The 11,820-nt window shown below is 33.4% G+C and overlaps 1 non-coding gene across 1 annotated transcript; it reads right to left on the bottom strand.

The window, feature by feature from the left end:
• Positions 1-11,503: 11,503 nt before the first annotated feature.
• On the bottom strand, positions 11,504-11,610 carry LOC115698346 (small nucleolar RNA R71). Its single transcript, XR_004008099.1, has one exon. It is a non-coding gene; the product is annotated as a small nucleolar RNA R71 (small nucleolar RNA).
• Positions 11,611-11,820: the final 210 nt, after the last annotated feature.

Raw genomic sequence — 11,820 nt, 5'->3', positions numbered from 1 at the left:
ATGTCGTATACCGCAAAGTCGAGAAGAATGGCATTTTCTACAATGGAAACCCAGAAATTAAACATGCAAAGTTAAAAGAGAAAATATTGAAAACTTATTCAATGTTTGAAGCCTAAACGAAGTCCAGTCGAAGCTGCTCAGGTGGCTCTAATAGAAATCTCACGATAAACTTGGAGAAAATTCCTTCTTTTTGCTCTGGGTATGGTGAGTAGAGAAAATGGTGAAAGTAAAATTCTAAAGGACTTCCAGTGTAACGACCTAATCTATAGGGACGCCACGTGTGTGATTTTATAAACTAGTTTAATACTAATAGAATAATTAATTATTAAAAAACCGTGATAATATTAAAAACTTGACTAAAATAAAACACTAAAAACGGACATTATAACGGCATAAAAAAGTGTGTTCCGGGGATCCTGTTATAAAAAGTTTTGCTAAAGAAATATATACGACAACCATTTAAACACAAAATCAAAATACACAATAGATACAGCCAGCCCAAAAAAACTCCTGGCAACTCGGCACGCAGGCCAGTGAGGTCAATATATACATTGCTGGAGAAGACTGCCACCTCATGGTTGATCTAGCTTTTCTTTGCCTTTATCTGCACCACATATCACCCGTGAGTCACAAGGAATCAGCAAGAAAAGTAATAATAACAATCATATAGTTTATTATTCGAATATTGTCATTTATACACAATAAGAATCAAACCATCACACTTTGTTCATAAGATGAAATCCAAATCACTACTGGCATCTGCCACGAATAAACATTACTATACAGATATTTGGTAATACAAAATTATTATACCAATAATGGAATTCATATTCATTTAATCATATAAATAATATATATGTTACCTCATATAGCAACCATCTTCATGACATCATGTTTCCTAATCAGGCAAGTCAATGCTTTAATTTGATGATCTTGTATTGTATCGCCTAATCACGCAAGCCCGTGCCATAGCCTAGCACCCATATATCGCATAACTGCATCACCTAATCAGGCAAGCCTATGCCAAGAACCTGCACCCATATATCATATAATTGCATCACCTAATTAGGTGAGCCCGTGCCACAATCTGGCACCAATATATCGCATCGTCTAATTAGACGAGCTCGTACCTACGCCTGGTACTTATCATGTCACTGACGGCCGTACTTAGGTCCAGTACGTCGCCAGGAAAATCGCATCAACTAATCAGGTGAGCCCGTAGCTACACTCGGTACTCATCATATATCACTGACGCCCGTACTTACGCCCAGTACGTTGCCAGAAAAATTGCATCACCTAATCAGGTGAGCCCATATATCACATGCATAATATTATCACATTATCAATACTCAACCAATCAATCTTTTCAATATATAACAATATTAACTATATCTCAATATTAATCAATTCATAACAATACTAATTGTATTACATACAACGTACTATGTAGTACAATATACTTTTCTATATAACAATATTAACTATATCTCAATATTGATCAATTCATAACAATACTAATTTTATTACATACAACATACTATGCAGTACAATATACTTTTCAATATAACAATATTAACTATATCTCAATATTGATCAATTCATAACAATACTAATTGTATTACATACAACGTACTCTACAGTACAATATACTTTTCTTACCTTTAATCCAGGTTCATACACTTCGGCCAACCCAAGTGGAGAACTATCCCCAATAATCTTGGCCCTATGTCACAACAACGGTAAACCAATAACTGTTTATCCCAAAACACTACTTAATATTCACATAAGACAATATAGGGTTTTCTACCAAACCCCACAGTATAAATACACTAAAATAGAACTTATATTTTGGCTCTAAAATGTACACCATATTGTAGAGCTCGTCTCAAGCTTCAAAACGGTATATAGAATTTCCAAAACAGACAGCCGAGTCAAAAGTTATGACAAAAATACGATTTCTGATCTCTTAGAAATTTCTAAAAACTATAAAACTCAAAAATCCCAATTTTCGCACTCACCGAAACACTACCAAAACTTATCCAAATCATTCCAAACTTCACAGGGCGCATATATACCATAAATACTACCATCCTTATGTAACAAAAATAAAAATTGACCCCTTAAATGAAAAACGCCATTAACGTTCGGACTAAGCTTTAAAAGGTTCCGAACTCGATTTCTAACTCAAAATCACTTCAAATTCAACTAGAAAATATCGGAACTAGTCCCATGACTATCCGAGAACAATTCTATAAGGTCATAACCTTCATAACTATTCTAATTCACAAAAACCCTATACGAAACCAATTGTTTTTAAACTTAAAACGAAATTAAACTATACCTTAAGCTTTCTCTTTTCAAGGATTTGCTATCCTGCTACTACTGGAGCTTAGATCGCTAAGTTTTGGATTGAAAATCGAAGAAAATAGATATAGGAGAAGAATGTTTTAACTAGGAGGGAGAACAAGAGTTTCGTTCGTCGTTCGTTCGTTCCTTCTATTCTATTTCACTGATAACTTAATATATATATAAAAAGTTAAGTTTACGTTAACTTATATATATATAAATAATATTATAATAATATATTAATAATAATAATATATAATAATATAATAATATTAATAAAAACTTTATTATTAATAGTTATCTTATTATTTCTTAGTCACTAAGAAATCTCTACTTTTAGAGTATTTGGCCAACTTTGAGTATCCTAAAATACCCTGATATTTCTAAAATCAACTTATCCCAATAATCTCATCAATATTTCTAACTAAAACTGTTGTGACATTTTTGGCCTCCAATCGGGTCTCTAGGGTCGCCAAACTTGAAAATATTTTTATTTCACAAATAACTCATATTATATTCACGTATTTCAAATAAATCCCCGTAATTAACAAATTACGCTTATATATCCACTTATTGAGTCTTTAGGGTTGTCGAACCTGAAAATATTTTTATTTCACATATAGCTCATATTACATTCACACATGCTATATAAATCTCCGTAATTAACAAATAACGATTATTTACTCACTTAGAGCAAAATTTAAATTTTATGCTGAAATAAATTAGTAGGATCATAATCCCACTTATAACCTGATTAACTCATAATATAAATATAAACCGTAATTATTTACCATTAGACTTATTGGGATATTACAACCATCCCCTCCTTATAAAAATTTCATCCTCGAAATTTATTTAAACAATTCGGGATATTACCCCCATATTTATGATTCTAATTCTCAAATTGCTGCTTCTATCTTGCTGTTTTTCTATAGCACTTTACTAACTAGTGGGATTGTCTCATTTCATAGTACTTCCTTTTTCTAGTCCAAAACCTGGACAAGACGTTCTTCCCATATAATAAGTTTGTCCGAAGTTTAATATCATCACAGCTCAGAATATGAGTCAAGTTTGATACATATTTTCTTAGCATGGAGACATGAAACACATTATATACTCCGGACAACGCAGAAGTTAAGGCTAGCTAATAGGCTACCTAGCCTAACTACTTTAGTAAACAGGTATCTAATATTTCTCTTGTACCACACTTATTAAGGTACCTAACGTGTGGTATATTTAATTATCACTTTTGAATAAAAACCTCATCAGGAAGAGATTATTCTAAGATAATCTATCCTTTATTAAATATGCTCACAACATGTTTCTAATATTCCATTGATCTTCTCAGGTTACCCACCTTTCAAGAGTAAAACATCAAGAATAAAACATCATACTATTTTTGCTTGAACCTCCATAGTTCTCAATAACATTCTTTAATTCTTAACATCATAGCCAAATATATCAACCTTAGAATTTCACAAGATTAGATTATTCCTTCGTATAAATTCCATATCTTCATTTATTGTATAAATTGTCTATACTGATAGACAACATATTAACTCTATACATCCAACCGTTACTACTCGGTCAAAATCATAAGATCCCATAGTACATAATTCATAATTATGTCTTTCTAGTCCTTCTATAAGATCTCCTAAGCTGATCTACTGACTTAACTTAGTAACAAGTTAAGTATTCATTTCTGATAGATATTCAATTAAAGCATTTCTTATTTCCGCCTACTTACATGTCTCAATACCTTGTAAATTTCTGCTTATTAACATATCACTTCCTCTTAATAATCTCTGGAATGACTATCGATTCTGCATCCTAATACGAATCATTCTAGCCTACTTTGTCCTCACTCATACACTTCCCGAGGTGACTCCCCGAAGGATTTCCCATCTTGAGATTACCCCAAGTTAAGTATGCTTAACTCCAAAGTAAGCTCATGGTGGGTTATCAGAAAGTAGATGCTTCTTTGTTGTTCCTAATTGTATTTCTTGCTTTCATTCTTTCATTAATAAAATTCAATTGTCATCACTCCCTTCATAAACCTCTTGCAATTCCTCATCGGTTTCTGTTCACTTAAACTTGAGGAATTCCCATCTTATTGTCAACTTAAATCTTGTTCATCTCCATTTATTTTAACTTGTATCAATTTCCCTTGAATTGACACAACTTTTAATTAATTTTCTTTTTCCAATCATTTACGATTAACCACCATTATAAAGTAATTTGATTAAACCTATACAGTAGAGGCAACACTGCTCATACCAGATACCCACAACTAAACTGAAAATACCCATTTCCCGAATTCTCAACTAATAACAATTAATTAAAGATCATTCCTTGATCCTGAAGTTTCTTTTCTGTGTTTGGTAGAAATATTTATAATCTTTTCAAGCACATCCAGAAAAATACATACCTCAAGTATATTCTTTGTTATATTGATAACCCATTGGTATAAATTACCATACTAACTTATAGTGAGTCTCCCGTTGATGATGCTAATACATCAACATCTAAGACCATCGTATATTTTTCCCGTCATTACTACTAAGGTTTTATTCCCTAGTTCATACACCACCATTGCTTCCTTGCAATCATCATTATCTTCATACTTTATTAACCACTTTAAAACTTATTCTACACTCAATTATATAGCTCGTTGTTTAATAAACAACCTACTTTGTGATCCAACATCCACCAATCACTCAATTACATGTCTATTAAATTGCATATCAATTCATAAGCTTTTTCCCCATTCAGGGTGAGGATGCCTTTCCATAATTGCATAATAAAGTAATCTTTTCCCAGAATGTCAATGGTCTCCTTATATACCGTATTGACTATCCAGTCAATTATAAAGTACTCTCCATCATTACCGTATCACCTTAAGTAATTTAGGTAATCTTCTTTACTTTAGTGATACCACTACTCTTCCTAACGTTGTTTTATACGTTACCCCTGTAACGTCCACACTTCATGGGGAAATTTTCCTAAATGAAATCACTCCAAATCAAGGACACTCAACCATGGTGTTCCCTCATGGTAAGCTATCAAAACATGTTGCTTCTTGCTAACATAGGTAGTTCCACGCCTACATAATCTAAAAATTACTACACAATCGTCACCTTCAATTCATCTAGGATTCCAGACAATACTCATAAATTCTCCCACCTTTGGTAACGCTTGATCACTTCTAAACAAAAGATTTTGTTATTGAATCAATTAGATCGATGCCTCCATTAACTACTCATTTTTTATATTCCACTAGGGAATATCAACAATTTAACTCATATTGTCATCTTTCTAATCTGTCTACCCTGTTAAATGGGTTACCACTAAATAACATACATGCACAGCTCATTCAGATTTCTTGATGCCTCTAACTAAATGTACAATGTTTAACATGAATAGTAATTATAATATTGCCCATAAATTCTAACTTGAGTCGGTCGAAGGATCGATATCCCTGTCCCCTTAAGTTATAACCAGCACTTGGGCAAGACCCGTACACTTTTCTCCTTTAACATAAGTCTTTCTTAACTACGTGTAGGTACTTTTGAGATGACCCACTACCCCATAAAAAAACAAGATATGGCTCTACATTGGCTCAAATGGGCCCTTTTTGCATCTTGAACACTCAGGATAAGGTCACCATTTCTTATACTCACTTTGACCGCTATCATGGTCACCCTAGAACCTTTCGTTGTATCCCATAATTTGTGGTTCATTTAGTTTTTGCTTCTTGATCTACTAGTAAGTTGGCTTCATATATTCCACCACATCTAGTGGTACAACAGGAAGTGTCGGTAGTATAAGAACAGACACAAGATAAGCCTGCTATCTTTTCAAATCTTAGATTTATTTTTTTCTCCTTGTCGTCTAATCATGTCCTGTATAACAGAATTTACATGTTCCCAGCGTTATGGCAATAAATAATTCTCTTCCATATTGTTTGCCTTGAGCCCAAATAGCTCGCTAATAAGACTATTTGATTGCCCTTACTGTATAACTTATCACATATTTAGTCCACATCTTCTAACTATTTAAAACTCAGACGGATATTAATATCAATATGCATATACCATACACATATTCTTATCAAAATTATCAGTATGCTACTTTCCAACATACTTTATAATAGCCTAGGCAGGTAATCTAATAGCAAATAATATAAACACTTAATATACCATGAGTCGACCTATCCTCGCAACAAATGTACATATTCGACAAGTCTTCAGGACCTTTAAAAGCATGGCTGCTCTGATACCAAGTTGTAACGCCCTAATCTATAGGGACGCTACGTGTGTGATTTTATAAACTAGTTTAATACTAATAGAATAATTAATTATTAAAAAACCATAATAATATTAAAAACTTGACTAAAATAAAACACTAAAAACGGACATTATAACGGAATAAAAAAGTGTGTTCCGGGAATCCCTGTTGTAAAAAGTTTTGCTAAGAAAATATATATGACAACCATTTAAACACAAAATCAAAATACACAATAGATACAACCAGCCCAAAACAACTCCTGGCAACTCGGCACGCAGGCCAGTGAGGTCAATATGTACATTGCTGGAGAAGATTGCTACCTCATGGTTTATCTAGCTTTTCTTTGCCTTTACCTGCACCACATAGCACCCGTGACTCACAAGGACTCAGCAAGAAAAGTAATAATAACAATCATATAGTTTATTATTCGAATATTGTCATTTATACACAATAAGAATCAAACCATCACACTTTGTTCATAAGATGAAATCCAAATCACTACTGGCATCTGCCATGAATAAACATTAGTATACACATATTTGGTAATACAAAACTATTATACCAATAATAGAATTCATATTCATTTAATCATATAAATAATATATATGTTACCTCATATAGCAACCATCTTCATGACATCATGTTGCCTAATCAGGCAAGTCAATGCTTTAATTTGATGATCTTGTATTGTATCGCCTAATCAGGCAAGCCCGTGCCATAGCCTAGCACCCATATGTCGCATAACTGCATCCCCTAATCAGGTGAGCCTATGCCAAAAACCTGCACCCATATATCATATAATTGCATCACCTAATCAGGTGAGCCCGTGCCACAATATGGCACCAATATATTGCATCGTCTAATTAGACGAGCTCGTACCTACGCCTGGTACTTATCATGTCACTGACGGCCGTACTTACGCCCAGTACATTGCCAGGAAAATCGCATAACCTAATCAGGTGAGCCCGTACCTACACTCGGTACTCATCATATATCACTGACGACCGTACTTACGCCCAGTACGTTGTCAGAAAAATTGCATCAACTAATCAGGTGAGCCCATATATCACATGCATAATATTATCACATTATCAATACTCAACCAATCAATCTTTTCAATATATAACAATATTAACTATATCTCAATATTAATCAATTCATAACAATATTGATTGTATTACATACAACATACTATGCAGTACAATATACTTTTCAATATATAACAATATTAACTATATCTCAACATTGATCAATTCATAACAATACTAATTTTATTACATACAACATACTATGCAGTACAATATACTTTTCAATATATAACAATATTAACTATATCTCAATATTTATTAATTCATAACAATACTAATTGTATTACAGACAACGTACTATGCAGTACAATATACTTTTCAATATATAACAATATTAACTATATCTCAATATTGATCAATTCATAACAATACTAATTTTATTACACACAACATACTATGCAGTACAATATACTTTTCAATATATAACAATATTAACTATATCTCAATATTTATCAATTTATAACAATACTAATTGTATTACATACAACGTACTATGCAGTACAATATACTTTCAATATATAACAATATTAACTATATCTCAATATTGATCAATTCAAAACAATACTAATTTTATTACATACAACGTACTATGCATTACAATATACTTTTCAATATATAACAATATTAACTATATCTCAATATTGATCAATTCATAACAATACTAATTGTATTACATACAACGTACTACGAAGTACAATATACTTTTGCTACCTTTAATCTAGGTTAATACACTTGGGCCAACCCAAGTGGAGAACTATCCTCGATAATCTTAGCCCTATGTCACAACAACGGTAAACCAATAACTGTTTATCCCAAAACACTACTTAATATTCACATAAGATAATCTAGGGTTTTCTACCAAACCCCACAGTATAAAACACTAAAATAGAACTTATATTTTGGGTTTAAAATATACACCATATTGTAGAGCCCGTCTCAAGCTTCGAAACGGTATATAGAATGTCCAAAACAGACACTCGAGTCAAAAGTTATGACAAAAATACGATTTCTGATCTCTTAGAAATTTCTAAAAACTATAAAACTCAAAAATCCCAATTTTCGCACTCACTGAAACACTACCAAAACTTATCCAAATCACTCCAAACTTCATAGGGCGCATATATACCATAAATACTACCATCCTTACGTAACAGAAATAAAAATTGACCCCTTAAATGAAAAATGCCATTAACGTTCGGACTAAGCTTTAAAAGGTTCCAAACTCGATTTCTAACTCAAAATCACTTCAAATTCAACTAGAAAATATCGGAACTAGTTCCATGACTATCCAAGAACAATTCTATAAGGTCAGAACCTTCATAACTATTCTAATTCACAAAACCCCTATACGAAACCAATTGTTTTTAAACTTAAAAAGAAATTAAACTATACGTTAGGCTTTCCCTTTTCAAGGATTTGCTATCCTGCTACTACCGGAGCTTAGATCGCTAAGTTTTGGATTGAAAATCGAAGAAAATAGATATAGGAGAAGAAGGTTTTAACGAAGGAGGGAGAACGAGAGTTTCGTTCGTCGTTCGTTCGTTCGTTCTGTTCTATTTCACTGATAACTTAATATATATATATAAAAAGTTAAGTTTACGTTAACTTATATATATAAAAAATATTATAATAATATATTAATAATATTAATATATAATAATATAATAATATTAATAAAAACTTTATTATTAATAGTTATCTTATTATTTCTAGACCACTAAGAAATCTCTATTTTTAAAGTATTTGGCCAACTTCGAGTACCCTAAAATACCCTGATATTTCTAAAATCAACTTATCCCAATAATCTCATCAATATTTCTAACTAAAACTGTTGTGACATTGTTAGGTTATATTTAGCCTATGTTTTGCCTCTTTAAAGTTAGCATTATCTCGTCTATTGATGTCTTTTGGAGCGGTTTTACGCTTGACTTTCATTATTTCAGGTTCCCGGGGTGTTAAAGTTCAAATTCAGTCAAATGGTGAAAAACTGGGACAAACTTGGAAAAAATTGGAAAATTCGGCTCCAGACGCGTCAGTAGTCGTGACCTCTAGAGAGCCAGGTCGCGACCCTTTTTCCTGGTCGCGACTCTGGTCGCGACTTCGAGAATTGGCAGAAACTTGGTTTTTTGAGTTTTGCCTGTAGTCGCGACCAACTTAAATGCTAGTCGCGACTTGGTACGAAAATCGCAGATTTGACTTAATTTTGATTTTTCTCTCAATTGGAGGCACACTTCTCATCCCTATATAAGGAATACGACACTGAATGTCAAAGCAAGCAGAAATAGACCTAAATAGTGGATGCAAGTGGAGAGGAAGCTATCTTGAAGACCCGGAGCAATATCACCTTCTAGTTTCTTTCTTTTACCCTTAATTTCTTCTTTATGTTTGTTTTTGTTTCTGAATTAATCATGGATGTTTTTAGAGTTATTATGAACTAAATTTCCAAATAAGGGAGGATGATGAATGTTGAAGTTTATGCCTAGTTAATAAATAATTGCCATTCCTTCATCTTGTTTGTGAATACTATCTATATTTGTGTTTAATTCCATGTGCAAGCTTGATCACCTTTTACATGTTTAATGATGTCAATTCGAAATCTGAAAAGTGAGAATAATTTGGATAGTCTAGGTTTTGATGTGAAACGAAAGTATTTACATAGCCTCAGTGACCAAAAGATTATTGCTTAATGCTGATTTTGTGTTGATTTAATTAAGAAGTTAATTAGCGAACATATTATTTAGAACCTAAAAGATTTGAAAAGAGTTAGGTTAATTTATAATCTTTCATTCACATTAAGATAAGGATAGCAATTAGGTATTAACATTGGTAGCTTGTCAACAGGATTCACCTCCCTAATCTCTCATCTTGATTAATCTTCGTTTGTTTTCTTTTTAACTTTCTGAGTTATTTACTTTCAAATTACAAACTCATTATTTTACCAGATAGAATCATAAGTATAGTTTAGTAGTACTTAATCCAATTCCCTGTGGTTCGACCTCACTTGCGTGAGATCCTACTTGATTGCGTATACTTACGTAATAACATAAAATTCGTAACAAGTTTTTGGCGCCGTTGCCAGGGAATTGTTTAAAGGTGACTATTACACAAAATTATACTAACTTCTACTTTGGTATATTTTCTCTTGCTGATTTTTCTAACCTTTTTCTTGCAAAATTTTCTTGATCTATTTCAGGAATCCTACGTGTATGCGCCGTCAAGGACAAGCTGTCATATTACGAGTTGATCCTGAAATCGAGAAAACTTGTAGGAGAAACCGAAAGAACAAGAGGCAAGAAGGAGTTTCAGCAACTGCTGAAACTTCAGAAATCATGGCTGCTAATGTGAATGCTAATGCTGCGAACAATGGAGGTAAGAACGGTAATAATGGTAGCGCCGTGGAAGATCACGCTAATGGCCGTAGCTTGAGAGATTACATTCTCCCTACTCTGACGGGAGTGCAGTCATGTATCAGGCCACCGGCAGTGGATGCGAACAACTTTGAGATTAAACCTGCCATACTTCAAATGGTGCAGTCTTCAGTTCAGTTTGGTGGCCTCCCTTCTGAAGATCCTAACCTGCATCTCTCTAACTTCATGGAACTTTGTGAAACTTTTAAAGTTAATGGAGTTAGTGATGATGCAATTCGACTGAGACTGTTCCCATTCTCGCTCAGAGAACGAGCCAAGAGTTGGTTAAACTCCTTGCCACCCAACTCTATTGCCACCTGGAATGATCAGGCAACAAAATTCTTGTCAAAGTTCTTTCCTCCAGCAAAGTCTGCAAAGCTGAGAGGACAAATCAACAACTTCTGCCAAGAAGATAATGAATCTCTCCATGAGGCTTGGGAGAGGTTTAAAGATCTGATCAGAAAGTGCCCTCATCATGGTATAGAGAAGTGGATGCTGGTCCACAACTTCTACAATGGGTTGGTTGGTAACACTAGAACTCTAATAGATGCAGCAGCTGGTGGAGCCTTTATGAGAAAGAGTGCTAATGAGGCTTATGATCTATTGGAGGAGATGGCTCTAAACAATCAGCAGTGGCCAACTGAAAGGGGTCAATCTAAGAAGGTAGCTGGTGTGTTAGAGGTTGATGCCAT

The sequence above is a fragment of the Cannabis sativa genome, chromosome 7, assembly GCF_029168945.1.
Source record: "Cannabis sativa cultivar Pink pepper isolate KNU-18-1 chromosome 7, ASM2916894v1, whole genome shotgun sequence".
In the NCBI taxonomy this organism is placed as follows: Eukaryota; Viridiplantae; Streptophyta; class Magnoliopsida; order Rosales; family Cannabaceae; genus Cannabis; species Cannabis sativa.
Note: the sequence above shows the minus strand (reverse complement) of the source record. Positions and strands in the feature narration are given on the sequence as shown.